This window comes from Macaca nemestrina, chromosome 1 (genome assembly GCF_043159975.1).
Source record: "Macaca nemestrina isolate mMacNem1 chromosome 1, mMacNem.hap1, whole genome shotgun sequence".
NCBI classification, from domain to species: Eukaryota; Metazoa; Chordata; class Mammalia; order Primates; family Cercopithecidae; genus Macaca; species Macaca nemestrina.
Window position 1 is genome coordinate 107,797,783 of NC_092125.1, and position 15,701 is coordinate 107,813,483.

The window sequence follows — 15,701 nt, forward strand, 5'->3', positions numbered from 1 at the left end:
TCTGTGCTACCCTCCTGTGAACACTTCAGCTGTGAATACTTTAGCGCCTGCAGATTCTGTCTCGCTGACTGGTGGCTTGCAAAACTTTGCTAACTGCAGCCAGGTTTTTCACATATCTCTCTTGCCCTCTTCTTCCTCCTGTTCCTCTTCCTTCTCATCTTCTATCCTGGGCACAGCAGTACCACTAACTTACAGGCAGTACCTAGTGCTGTTTCTGCTGCTTTATACTCACATTTTTTTTTTTCTGACAACAGAGAAAGAAAGATCCTCTGAATGGAACACTTTCCCTTTCTGAGGCTTCTTGTGGAGCAAGAAGGACCTAGGAGAGGCTCTGGAAATCTTTGGCCCTGCTTCAGGGCCTGGGTTGCAGCCACAGATCTAGCAAAGGTGGTATCACTCTCTTGCTACCCAGGGAGAAGTCAACTTGGGCCCGGTGTTACCCCTTAGGTCCCACTAGAGCTAACAGAAAGCTGAGACTTCCCACCTGGCTACTTTGATGTCATTGCCCGTCCTTACTGCGGAGGACCTTTGGAAGAGTAACCAAGATTAAGGCTAACATCTCATAGAGAGACACATCTCCCGAAGGACAGGTTTTCACCACAGACCTCACAGGAGCATCTGCTCAGCTCCTGGGGCAAAGGGTGATGGGCCTCCTGCACTCCTCCACATAGGGTCAAGCAGAAACTGTTTTTATAACCAGTAAAGTGCCTTTTAAATACAAGAATTAAGGGTTTTCTTAGTTCATGGTTTCACACAGTGCAGAATATATTCTGAATTCTCTAAAAGTTCCTATTCGGCATCTAGACTGACTTTTTCGTACTTTGATTTTTAGAAACAGGGGTGCTGCAACCTCTATGAAATAACAGGAATTAGATTTTACTCTCCTACCAGGAATAATAAAGAAAAAAATAAAACAGACAAAATACACAAAAAGAATACGTTCAAGATCCTGGACATAAACCCTGAGACATGGGCACCTATCAGGTGAGCCCTAAATTGTTCTAACTTACTGCCTTGAGAGGGTTTCCAAGTTAGGCACAGGAAGGGGAAAGTGAAGAGAAGCTCAGTGAACCTTTTGAGTTGAGGACTCTGAGGTGAGAGTCCAGGGAAGTTGCGGTATCATAGAGTTCACAGGAAGAGCACTAGGGAGGAGAGAGCTGCAGAGAGTAAATCCGGGTAACTGCAGAACATGACCCAGCACGCAGCACAGTGCGGGTCCATATGAGGGAGGGAATCAGGTTCAGAGGAAAACGCATTTGGTTTTTTTTGTTTTGTTTTGTTTTGTTTTTTGAGACAGAGTCTCGCTCTGTCGCCCAGGCTGGAGTGCAGTGGCCGGATCTCAGCTCACTGCAAGCTCCGCCTCCCGGGTTTACGCCATTCTCCTGCCTCAGCCTCCCGAGTAGCTGGGACTACAGGCGCCCGCCACCTCGCCCGGCTAGTTTTTTGTATTTTTTAGTAGAGACGGGGTTTCACCATGTTAGCCAGGATGGTCTCGATCTCCCGACCTCGTGATCCGCCCGTCTCGGCCTCCCAAAGTGCTGGGATTACAGGCTTGAGCCACCGCTCCCGGCCACAGGAAAACGCATTTGAAAAGATTAGAGGGAACGGTGCCTGGAGCTCATGCAGAGCTAGAATCATGCCTGTTTCCAAAAGGCAGACTGGAAAAAAAAAAAAAAGGGCCTCAAAATTCACGAGGCATAGGGTAGAGAATTCAGGAAGGTTTTGTCTCTAGTAAGAACAGATTACCCCAGGACAGAGCACTGCTGTAGCCCTCTTAACAAATCATAAAAGCAAGACCGGAAATGATCAAGCTGTTTGCCAGCAACTTGACTGCATCTCTGAAGAAACCTCAAAATTTATAGGGACACAAAAATATGCAGCAACCAACAAGGTAAAATTCACAATGTCTGGCATTCTACCAAAATGTTTAGCCATATTAAAACAGGGAAATGACAATAATGAGGAGACAAATCAATCATGTTAAACTGACTCAGAGCTGACACAGGTGTTAAAATTACCAGAGAAGAACATTAAACCAGGTATTATAACTGTATATCATAAGTCCCAAAAATTAAGGAGACAAAAGGAAGATACAAAAAGATCCAAGCTAGCATTAAGAAATAAAAACGCCGGGCGCGGTGGCTCAAGCCTGTAATCCCAGCACTTTGGGAGGCTGAGACGGGCGGATCACGAGGTCAGGAGATCGAGATCATCCTGGCTAACACGGTGAAACCCCGTCTCTACTAAAAAATACAAAAAACTAGCCGGGCGAGGTGGCGGGCGCCTGTAGTCCCAGCTACTCCGGGAGGCTGAGGCAGGAGAATGGCGTAAACCCGGGAGGCGGAGCTTGCAGTGAGCCGAGATCATGCCACTGCACTCCAGCCTGGGCGACAGAGCCAGACTCAGTCTCAAAAAAAAAAAAAAAAAGAAAGAAATAAAAACTAGAGCTGGGTACAGTGGCTCATGCCTGTAATTCCAGCATTTATGGAGGCCAAGACAGGAGGATTGCTGGAACCCAGGAGTTAAGACCAATCTGGGAACATAGTAAGACACCATATCTACAAAAAATAGAAAGAAGTAAAAACTGTGATATCTGAGAAGAAATGAACTGCAAGGGATTAACAGCAAACCAGAAAATATAGAAGAAAAAAATTGGAAATATTAAGGCATAGCAAAGAAAAGTAGCCAAAAAGGAATGCTGAGAAAAACATAATAAAGGAATAAGCATCAATGAGCTGTGGAACAATTCAGCTGACCTCAGATATGGGTGACTAGAGTTCATCAAAGGCAAACACAGTGGGAGCAGAAAAACTCTTGGAAGAAATACTAATCTAATACTTATCAAGCCAGGTGTGGTGGTACGTTCCTGTGATCCCAGTTATTCAAAGGCTGAAGCAGGAGGATCATTTAAGCCCAGGAGTTTGAGACCAGCTTGGGCAACATAGCAAGACCTTGTCTCAAGGGGGAAAAAAAAGCTACCTCCAAAGAACAAAAAACTAATCTTGTCAAATGTAATAAAACTATAAATCCACAGATCCAGAAAGCTCACCATAATCAAGCACTAAAAATATGAAGAAATGACACCAAGGCATATCATAAATTGCTCAATGATAATAAAGAAAATCTTAAAAGCAGTCAGAGAAAAAACACATGTGATTACATTGAAACAAAGATAATATAAGGATGACATCAGATTTTTCACCAGCCACAATGCACACAAGAATACAGTGGAGCCACATCTTTAAACACTCAGAGACTGAAATTGTCCACATAGAAATCTATACCCTGCAAAATTAGCTTTCAAAAAACAAAGGTGAAATAAAGACACATTCAAACATATAAAATGTGAAAGAATTTGGCTGGGCAGGGAGGCTCACACCTGTAATCCCAGCACTTTGGGAGGCCAAGGCGAGGGGATCACTTGAGGTCAGGAGTTCAAGACCAGCCTGGCCAACATGGTGAAACCCCATCTCTACTAAAAATACAAAAATTAACCGAGTGTGGTGGTGTGCACCTATAATCCCAGCTATTCGGGAGGCTGAGGCAGGAGAATGGCTTGAACCCCAGAGGCAGAGGATGCAGTGAGCCAAGATCGCACTATTGCACTCCAACCTGAGCAACAGAGAGAGACTCTGTCTCAAAAAAAAAAAAACAAAAAACAAAACAAAACAAAAAAAAGGGAAAGAATTTATTACCAGCAGACCTGTGCTCCAAAAAATGTTAAAGGACATCCTTCCTACAGAAGGAAACAGGTATGAGATGGAAATCTGGGTGTCCACAAAGGAATGTCAAGCACTAGAAATGGTAACACATGAACAAATATATACATTTCTTTTCCTTATTAGTTAAAACTCTTTAAAAGGAAATTGAGGCCATGCCTGGTGGCTCACACCTGTAATCTCAGTACTTTGAAAGACTGGGGCAGGTGGATTTCTTGAGGCCAGGAGTTAGAGACCAGCCTGGGCTACATGATGAAACCCTGTCTCTTCTAAAAATACAAAAATTACACGGACATGGTGGTGCACTCCTGCAATCCCAGCTACTCAGAAGGCTGAGGCACGAGAACCACTTGAACCCAGGAGGTGGAGGATGCAGTGGGCCAAGATTGTGCCACTGCACTCCAGCCCGGGCAGCAGAGCAAGTAGATTCCTAAAATTCATGTGGAACCAAAACAGAGCCCACATTCCAAAGCAAGACTAAGCAAAAAGATCAAATTTGGAGGCATCACATTATCTCACTTCAAAATACACTGTAAGGCCATAGTGGCCAAAACAGCATGGTACTGGCATAAATATAGGCACATAAACCAATGAAACAGAATACAGAACCCAGAAATAAAGCCAAGTACTTACAGCAACTGATCTTTGACAAAGCAAACAAAAACATAAAGTGGGGGAAAGACACCCTATTCAACAAATGGTGCTGAGAAAATTGGCAAGTCACATGTAGAATGAAACTGATCTTCATCTCTTACTTTATATAAAAATCAACTCAAAATGGATCAAAGACTTAAGTCTAAAACCTGAAACCATAAAAATTCTAGAAGATAACATTGAAAAACCCTACTAGACATTTGCTTAGGCAAAGACTTCATGACCAAGAACCCCAAGGCAAATGCAACAAAAACAAAGATAAATAGATGAGTCTTAATTACATTAAAAAGCTTCCACACAGTAAAAGAAATAGTCAGCAGAGTAAACAGACAACCCACAGAATGGCAGAAAATCTTCACAAACTATGCATCCAACGAAGGACTGTGGAATTTATGACATAAAAATAAAATTGTTGGCCCAGTGCAGTGGCTCATGCCTGTAATCCCAGCAAATTGAGAGGCCAAGGCAGGTGGATCACTTGAGGCCAGAAGTTCAAGACAAGCCTGGCCAACATGGTGAAACCCTGTCTCTGCAAAAAATATAAAAATTAGCCAGGCATGGTGACACACACCTCTAATCCCAGCTACTCAGGAGACTGAGGAACAAGAACTCCTTAAACCCAGGGGGCAGAGGTTGCAGTAAGCCAAGATCACTCCACTGCACTCCAGCCTAGGTGGCAGAGTGAGACTCTGTCTCAAAAAAATAAAAAAAGAAAAGAAAAGAAAATTCTTGTAACAATAGCACAATGGCAAGAAGGGACATATGGAGATATAATATTCTAAGGCTCTTACTCCATACTTGTTTCTTTGTTTTTTTAAAGCAAGGTCTTGCTCGGTTTCCCAGGCTGGAATGCAGTGACATGAAAGTGGCTCACTGCAGCTGTCACCTCTTGGGCTCAAATGATCCTCCCAGCTCAGCCTCCCAAGTATCTGGGATTGCAGGCATGCACTACCACACCTGGGTAATTTTTAAGCTTTTTGTAGCAATAGGGTCTCACCATGTTGCCCAGGCTGCTCTTGAACTCTAGGTTCCAACAATCCTCCTGCCTCAACTCCCGAAGTGGTGGGATTACAGGTGTGAGCCACTGTGCCCAGCCCTACTCTATATTTGAAGTGGCATAATATCACTGCATGTTAGACAGTGTTAACTAAAAAATATATCATATAATCCCTAAAGCAATCACTACAATGACAAAACAGTGATGGGTAATGGAAATAATAAAAAAATGGAATAATAAAAAATACTAGTTTAAAGCAAAAGATGGCAGAAAAAGAAGGAAGAGAAGGGACAACTTGAAAATTGAGAGCAAGCTAAAACTGAAACCTAGCCCTTTCAATAATTATACTAAACGTAGAGGATCTAAACACACCAATTAAAAAACTGAGATTGTCACACTGGATAAAAACAAGATTAACTATATGCTGCTTACCAGAAATGCACTGTAAAAATGAAGCTACAAATACATAAAAGTAAAAAGATGGGAAAAAATATTCTATGCTAAGCATAGTCAAAAGGAAAGAGAAGCAGCTATATGATACCAGGTGAAGTAGATTTCAGGGCAAACCATATTTCCAGGGATAAAGAGGGTGATTTCATAATAATAAAGGAGTTAATTCTCAAGAAGATATAATTACCACCCCCCATGACAGAACTTGAAAACATATAATGCAAAAACTGATAGAACTGAAGGAGAAATAGATAATTCACCATATTGTCAGAGATTCCAAAGCCCCTCTCTTATTAATTGATACAACAGGTGGACAGAAAATTAACAAGGTTATAGCAGACATCAACAACACCATTAACCAACTTGTCCTGAATAATGTCTGTAGAACACAGCACCCAAAAATAGTATAAGACATATGTTACTCAAGTACACATGCACCACTGATCAAGACAGACTATATTTTGGGCCACAGAACAAGCCTCAAAAGATTTAAAAGAATTCAAGTCATAAAGATGCGTTCTATGATACCAATGCAATTTAGTTAGAAATCAGTGGAAGAAAGACTTTTGGAAAATTCCTCCAAATATTTGGAAAATGGGTAAAATACTTATAAATTACCCATTGATCAAAGAATAAATCAATAGGGAAATTAGAATTTTTTTGAAAAGAATAAAAGTGAAAACACAACAAATCAAAATGAGGAAGGAGGATTCATAGCATTAAAGGTCTATATCAAAAATGAAAAAAAAAAAATGCTTTCAAGTCAGTGACCTCAGCTTCTACTTTAAGAAACTAGAAAAGAGCAAATTAATTTTCATCTCAGAAGAAGGTAAAACAAAGGTAAAAATGAAAATCAATGATACAGTTTTGGGGGTAGGGACTATGTTGTCATTCCATACTGTTAGCATACAGGTTCACAGTAGTTCTTCTCTGTGGTGCCTTCTGTTAATCAAAAGGTTGCCGGTTTGAGCTCACCTAGGAGCAGAACCTACTCATAACCTATCAAAGAGTTTTGAGCAGCTTTTATGTTTCAAGCAGCCACTTCATCCTGCAACCCTTACTTCCTCCTCATGATTTCCTCCTTTCATCACCCAGGGTGTTCATGAAGCTTCTCCCTGCAAACTCATTTCCCCAGATCTTTACATAGTGCCACTGCTCTCCTTGCACTCCCTAGAAGGCAAAGGCTACCTTCACTCACCCCATCTACCCTCCAGATTCCAGGGGAACTGCCAGGGTCAGAGGCTGAAGGCACAGGCACTGAATCCCTTCCTCAAGCATGTGACATCAGAAGTCACCTTCTAAGTCACCATTTGCTCTCACTCCAGGTTGTTGCATCTCAATACGCAGTGTTCATCACAGGATCACAGGACACCACAACCCTTTGATTTAGGGCTGTCTTGTCCTTACCTTCTTCTTTTCAATTAAATTTACATACAATAAAATTGACCCATTGTAAATATATGATTCAATTATATGGAGTTTCTCAACCTGTACTACAGTCCACTTTTAGAACATGTCCTTTACCTTCCCAAATTTTTCCACTGCCACTGTAGCAAATCCCACTCCCTCCACTAGGCTCAGCCAACAATTTTTCTATTTTGTCTGTAAATGTATCTTTTTCTAGATATTTCATATAAATGGCATCAAACAATATGCAGTCTTTTGTGACTAACTTGTTTTACTTAGCACAATGTTTTAAGATTCATCCATACTGTAGCAGGTGTCAGATTTTTGTGCTTCTTATTGCTAAATAGAATTCCATTGTATAGATAATACCACATTTTATTTATCCATCTACCAGTGATGGACATTTGAGTTGGAGCTAATTTTTGCTATCATGAATAATACTGCCATGAACATTTTCGAAGAAGTTTTCTGTGGACCTGTGTTTTCATTTCTCTTGGATAGAAATGAATTCTTTTAAATCCGAACACACCAATTAAAACGATTTGAATTCTTTTAAATCTTTTGAGGCTTGTTCTGTGGCCCAAAATATAGTCTGTCTTGATCAGTGGTGCATGTGCACTTGAGTAACATATGTCTTCTGCTATTTTTGGGTGCTGTGTTCTACAGACATTATTCAGGACAAGTTGGTTCATGGTGTTGTTCATGTCTGCTATATCCCATTCTAGGGATGGAATAGCTGAGTTTTATGGCAAGCTAAGGTTTAACTTTTTAAGATACTGTTGAACTAGGTTCCAAAGTGGTTTTATCATTTTACAGTCTTCCCAGAAATATATGAGGGTTCCATTTTCTCCACATTCTCAGTAACATTTGGTGTTCCCTGTATTTTTTTAACATAGCCACATTAATGGGTATAAAGTGGTATCTTATTGTTGTTTTAATTTGCATTTCCCATGCAAATCAAAACCACAATGTGATACCACCTTACTTCTGCAAGAATGGTCATAATAAAAAAATAATAGACATCGGTGTGGATGCAGTGAAAAGAGAACACTTCTACACTGCTGGTGGGAATGTAAACTAGTACAACCACTATGGAAAAGAGTGTGGAGATTCCTTATAGAACTAAAAGTGGAACTACCATTTGATCCAGCAATCCCACTACTGGGTATTTACCCAGAGGAAAAGAAGTCATTCTATGAAAAAGATGCTTGCTCACGCATGTTTATAGCAGCAAAATTCACAATTGCAAAAATGTGGAACCAATCCAAATGCCCATCAATCAACGAGTAGATAAACTGTGAGAGAGAGAGAGTGTGAGAAAGAGAGAGAGAGATCTCACAGTTTTATGTGTATATAAATATCGTATATAAATATGATATATAATCACAGTTTTATATATATAACTTATATATAACATATAAATTATATATATATCCTATATACATATGAATGATGGAATACTACTCAGCCATAAAAAAATGAATTAACGGCATTCGCAGCAACCTGGAGGGGACTGGAGATTATTATTCTAAGTGAAGTAACTCAGGAATGGAAAACCAAACATCACATGTTCTCACTTATAAGTGGGAGCTAAGCTATGAGGATGCAAAGATGTAAGAATGACACAATGAACTTGGGGGACTCAGGGGAAAAGATCGTAAAGGGAGTGAGGGGAAAAAAAATCTAAAATTTGCATTCAGTGTATACTACTCAAGAGATAGGTGCATCAAAAACTCACAAATCAGCTGGGGGCAATGGCTCATACCTGTAATCTCAGCACTTTGGGAGGCCAAGGCGGGCGGATCACGTGAGGTCAGGAGTTCAAGACCAGCCTGGTCAACATGGTGAAACCCTGTCTCTACTAAAAATTCAAAAATTAGCCAGGCGTAGTGACGAGTGCCTGTAATCCCAGCTACTTGGGAGGCTGAGGCAGGAGAATCTCTTGAACCTGGGAGGCGCAGCTTACAATCAGCCAAGATCATGCCACTGCATTCCAGCCTGGGAAACAGAGCAAGACTCTGTCTCAAAATATAATAATAATAATAAAGTTTGCATTTTCCTATTAACTAATGACATTGAACACCTTTTCATATGGTAATCAACCATTTATTTGTCTCTTTTGTAACAGGCCAATTCAAGTCTTTTGCTGACTTTTAAAATTGTGGGTTTTCTATTTTTTTTTTTTTTTTTTTTGAGACAGGGTCTCACATGGACTGCAGTGGCACAGTCTCAGTTCACCCCAACCTCCGCCTCCCAGGCTCAAGTGATCCTCCCACCTCAGCTTCCCTAGTAGCTGAGAGAGACGCCTGCCACTATGCCGATCTAATTTTTTGTATTTTTGGAAGAGACGGGGTTTTGCCAGGTTGCCCAGGGTGGTCTTCAACTCCTGAGCTCAGATGATCCACCAGCTACAGCCTCTCAAAGTGCTGGCATTACAGGCATGAGCCACCACACCTAGTCAGTTGTGTTGCTTTATATCTTTAGGTATTGTGATAGAAGTCATTTTATTAAACATTTAATTGCAAATATTTCCTCCTAGTCTTTGGCTTCTCTATTTTTTTCTTAATAGTATCTTTTGAAGCACAAAATTTTTAAATTGTAATAAAATCCAACTAATTTTTTTCTCTTATGGCTTATGTTTTTTGTGTAGCGTCTTAGGATACTTCGCTTAACCCAAAGATTTTCTTCTTTGGATTCCTCTTGAAATTTTATATTTTACGTCTATCATTTAGGTCTGTGATCCATTTTGAGTTGATTGCTGTGTATGTGTGAATTTAATCCCCAAAGTCCCCTTGGGGAGTTTTGTCCAGATGTTGGCAGGGGAACTTGGTGGTAAGTGAAGTTTAAGAGTTATACTCCCCTAGCCCAGGGAAACAGATTTCATACCCCTGCACCTGTTAGTGATTGGCTAAGTGCCTTGGGAGAGGAGAGATGAATGGGACGTGTGGGTCCCTTACTCCAAGGTATGTCTCATTCTTTGGGAACTGGGTAAGGGGTTAATATCCAAAATATATATGAAACTCACACAATTCAATAGCCAAAACAACAAATAACCTGATTAAAATATGGGCAAGGGATCTGAATAGACATTTTTCCAAGGAACACATACAAAATAGCCAATGGGTATATGAAAAGGTGGTCAACATCAGTAATCCTCAGGGAAATGCAGATCAAAATCACCCTGATGATATAACCATCAGGGTGGTTATTATCAGAAAAACAAGTAAATGTTAGCAAGGGCCTGGAGAATCGGGAACTCTTGTATGTTGTTGGTGGGAATGTAAATTGGTGCAGCCATTACGGAAAACACCGTGGAGGCTCCTCAAAACATTCCAAACAGAACCACCAAACAACCCAGCAATCCAGCTTCTGGGTATATAATCAAAGGAAATTAAGTCAGTATCTCAAAGAGGTATTTGCACCCCCATGTTTATCACAGCATTCTTCACAGTAGCCAGGACATGAAAACAGCCTAAGTGTCTGCCGATGGTGACTGAAGGGTCACCTCAGAACTTACACCCACTAGGAGGGCATGTTGAAAGCATGCCCACTTGGCCACTTTTACAACTTTCTTCTGATCAGAAAGGCACCACCTCAACTGTCCAGTGAATAACTGCCTGGGAGCAGGGCGACCCCTGTGCTTGCTCACTTCCCCATTTACCTAATAAAAATATCCACTTTTTGCGCCAATAGTGAATTGACACATTTAAAGCGGGATGTTTTGTGCTTCTTCCCCCAAGCTACCTTTGGAAATAAATTGACTTTTGTAGCAGGCCTCATGCTTAATTGGACTCTACATGCGGTGAGCGACTAACCTGCTTTTGGTTACAGAATGAGTTTTAGAGATCTGATGTACAGCATGAGGACTATTGTTAATGCTGTATTATATACTTGAAGTTTGCTAAAAGAGATCATTGGTGTTCTCACTACACTGAAAAAGGCACTATGTGAGAAGGTGAGTATGCTAATTAGCCTGATTGTAAATACCCTACTATAGGGGTAAATGGAAGCCCTGAAGGGAGCGGAGCCATTAGTTCATTATATATATGTATATCAAAGCATTATGTTGTAGACTTTAACAATATACCATTTTAATAAAAGATTTCTTTCAACAAACATTAACAATACCATTAAAAAATATGAACTACATAGCAAAAGATGTGAACACCTGTACACTGAAGACTACAAAATATTGCTGAGAGCAATATAAGATCTTTGGAGGCCAGGTGTGGTGGCTCATGCCTATAATCCCGTCTAGGAGGCCAGGGCAGGTGGATCACTTGAGGTCAGGAGTTTGAGACCAGACTGGCAAATGTGGTGAAACCCCATCTCCACTAAAAATGCGAAGAATTAGCATTTTTAATTAGAATTAGTGGTGGTGGGTGCCTGTAATACCAGCAACTCAGGAGTCTGAAGCAAGGGAATCATTTGAACCCGGGAGATGGAGGTTACAGTGAGCAGAGATCATGCCATTCCACTGCACTCCAGCCTGGGTAACAGAGTAAGACTCCGTTTCAAATACAAATTTTAAAAATTAAAATAAAAAAGATCTTTGGAATAGGAGTTATTTATTCTTATTATTCAAGACTCTTTTTGCTATTTGGGGATACCTGCAATTTCTTCTGAATAAAAAGTTCTGGGTTTTTTTTATTTCTGAAAAAACAGGCCACTGGAATTTGAATAAGATTGCACTGAATCTGTAGGTTGTTTTGAGCTGTATTTCCATCTTAACTATATTAAATCTTCCAACCATGGACACAGGATGTCTTTACATTTATTTAGTTCTTCTTAACTCTCTTTAAGCAATGTTAGGTAGTTTTCAGTGTACAAGTATTTCACCTTCTTAAATTTATTCCTAGGTATGTTATTCTTATGGGTGCTATTGTAAATGAAATGTATTAATTTTCCTTTAAGATTTTTTCATTGCTGAGGAAACTGGTTTTTGTTGGCTTATTTTGTATACTCCAAGTTTGCCAAATTAGTTTATTAACTCCAGTGGTGTGTGTGTGTGTGTGCGCGCACGTGTGTGTGTTATTTGGTATTTTCTCTATATAGGATCATGTCATCGTCAAATTGAGATAATTGTTTTTTCTTTCCAAACCATTTTTGCTCACCTTCATTTCTGAAAGATATTTTTAGTGGGTACAGAAATTCTAGGTTGACTTTTGTTCAGTACTTTAAAGCTATTGCAAACTTCTTGTTTGTAATGTTTCTGATGAGAAGTCGGATGCCATCCTTACATTTAGTCCTCAGGATTTGACATGTTTGTTCCCCTTTTACTCCTCTTAGGATTTTCTCTTCACCACTGGCTTTGATAAATTTGAGTGTAGTGTTCCTTGGTGTAGTTTTCTTCATGTTTCTTGTCCTTAGGATATATTATGTTTCTGGGATATTTGTGGCTTACGGTCTTTATGAAGCTTAGAAAGCTTCCATCCAGAATGCTTTAAATATTTTTCTAGCCATCTTACCCACTCCATTCCCCTCAGGGATACCATTTACCCCTACAGTAGGGTGCTTAAAGTTTTCCCACTGATGGGCTTTTTATGTTTTCAATTCATTTTTCTCTGTGTGTTTCATTTGTGTTCGTTTCTACTACTACTCCTTCTAGTTCATTAATCTTTTCTTCTGCAATGTTTAATCAAGTGTATTTTTTTTAACTTCAGACTGTAAATTGTAGTTTTCACTTATGGAATTTGATATTAAAAATATCTCCCACATCTTCAATTAATCAAAGTTATAAAAACTGCCCTATTGTCCTTGTCTGCTATTTCTAATATGTGAGTCATTTTCAACTGAATTATTTTATTCTTCATTATGTCTCATGTTTTCCTGCCACTTTGCCTGTTTGAGATTCTGAGATTTGATGCCAGACATTTGATGTCACTGCCCAAATGGGTCTAGTGACACAACTCAGCCTCAGTGTCTGTGCACACCAAAGCTTGTGCAGCAGGAGAGGCAGAGAAAGCAGAGACGAGTGTGCCACACATGGGGGTAGGGAGTACCCCACTTGTGCTTGGGGCTTTCTTCTTCCTCATTGAAAAAATATGTGTTCCTTTTCTTTTCCATATTTCAAGCCCTATCCCTCCAATGATAGGACAGTCCTCTCTCCAGTCTCATCCCCTCCAACGGATGGACAATGGTTCAAAACAATTCAGGGGAGAAAGCATTGTCTTGTTAACAAATTCTGCTAAAAAAAAAAAAAAAAAAAAAAAAAAAAAAAAAAAAAACTGGACATCCATAGGCAAAAATAGAAAAAAATCCACAACAGATGCTGGCAAGGCTGCATAGAAAAAGGAATGCTTTTACACTGTTGGTGGGAGTGTAAGTTAGTCCAACCATTGGGAAAGACAGTGTGGCTATTCCTCAAAGACCTACAGGCAGAAATACAATTTGACCGGTAATCCCACTACCAGATATATACCCAAAGGAATATAAGTCATTTTGTCATAAAGATACATGCTGGCATGTGTCCATTGCAGCACTATTCAAAATAGCAAAGACATGGAATGATCCTAAATGCCCATCAATGATAGACTGAATAAAGAAAACGTGGTACATATGCACTATAGAATACTATGCAGCCATAAAAAGGAACGAGATCATGTTCTTTGCAGGGGCATGGATGGAGTTGGAAGCCATTATCCTCAGCAAACTAACACAGGAACAGAAAAAGAACACCACATGTTCTCACTTACAAGTGGGAGCTGAATGATGAGAACACATGGACACATAGTGGGGAACAACACATAGTGGAGCCTGTTGGGAGTCAGAGTTGGGGGGAAAGAGAGCATCAGGAAGACTAGCTAGTGGATGCTGGGCTTAAAAACTAGGCGATTGGATGATTTGCGCAGCAAACCACCATGGCACACGTTTACGTGTACATCCTGCACATGTACCTCTGAAATTAAAAGTTGAAGAAAAAAACAACAAAAAATTTAAAAATCCACTTAAACCTCCATACTTGCACTAAAAGTAACTCAAAGTTGATTACAGAACTAAATGTAAACTGCAAAACAAGAAAACTTACAGTAGAAAACATGAGAGAAAATCTTCATAATGTAGATTTAAGGCAAAGTATTCTTAGTTATCACATCAACACAAACTATTAAAGAAAACATTGATAAATTCAGCTTCATCCAAATTAAAAATTCAAGGTCAGCACTAGACACTGTTAATAGAATAAAAAGATAAGCTACAGATTGGGAGAAAAATGTGAAAAGCACACACATCACAAAAAGTTGTGTGACGGTTAAAAATTGTGTGGATCACTGTGACTGAGCCCCAGGGTGCCAGGACATTTGGTTCATCATTATTCTGGGTGTGTGCTGGAGGGTGTTTCTGGATGCCATTAACACCAGAATAGGCAGACTAAGTGAAGCAGATTGCCCTCCCTATGGTGGGTGGGCCTCATTCAATCAACCAAAGGCCAGAGGAGGAAAAGGCCTAATAAGAACGAAATGTTTTCCTGGGTATCCACCTTTCCATCTTAGGAATTTCCGCCTCCATAATCTCATGTCCAAATTTATATATACACACACACATACATGCCATATACATATACACATGTATATTAACATATATGTACATACACATTACATAGGTTAAGTAGGAAGTTTTGTAGTTTTAAAAGTTCAGCTATTCAATGATCATTGTTGAAGCTGGCCAGTGATTACAGGGGTGCTCTATTATATAATTCTGTCTCCTTTTTTATACTATTGAAGTTCTGCCTTCGAAGAATTAGGATAGGATAATAGCTGAATTTCTCCACATACATTTCAAAGCCCTAGGGATTAACACAGAGTCAGAAATCCCACCCATAACCCTGTCCCCCAACAACCAGGGCTAGGGAACACTGTGGCCCTCAGATAATTTTAGTTAGCCAGGTCTGGGAGCCACACAACAGCAGAGGGAGCAGGAAATACTATTCAAATAGAGGCCAGGACAGCGGGGAGGGCCTGTTCATGACAGAACACAGGAAAAGTCATCCACAGAAAGAGAGTGTGGAGAAACACAGACCATGCCTGAGACCTGGTAGATTAGAGACCTGCTGCTGAGGAATTGAAAGGAAGGGAAAAGGAAGGAGAAATGTCAACCAATCAGGGGTGTAGTTTTAAAAGTTCAGCTATTCAATGATAATTGTTGAAGCTGGCCAGTGATTATGGGGGTGCTCTATTACGTAATTCTGTCTCCTTTTTTATACTATTGAAGTTCTGCCTTTGAAGAATTAGGATAGGTTAATAGCTGAATTTCAAACTAACTCTTAAAACTTAACCAATTAGGGGTTTCCTAATTGAAAGTAACAAGTGCAGAGGACCACAGGTGCCAACCTCAGAAAGGCAGAATTGCAGGGAGAGGGAGGGAGAGGCCTGGACAAAGGAATCACCCTCTGGAGACTCATAGTGAAGAAAGTGAATGAAGGAACTGGCAGAAATTAGAGGTCCTGGTAGAACAAAGTAGAATCCCAGAATGAGAAC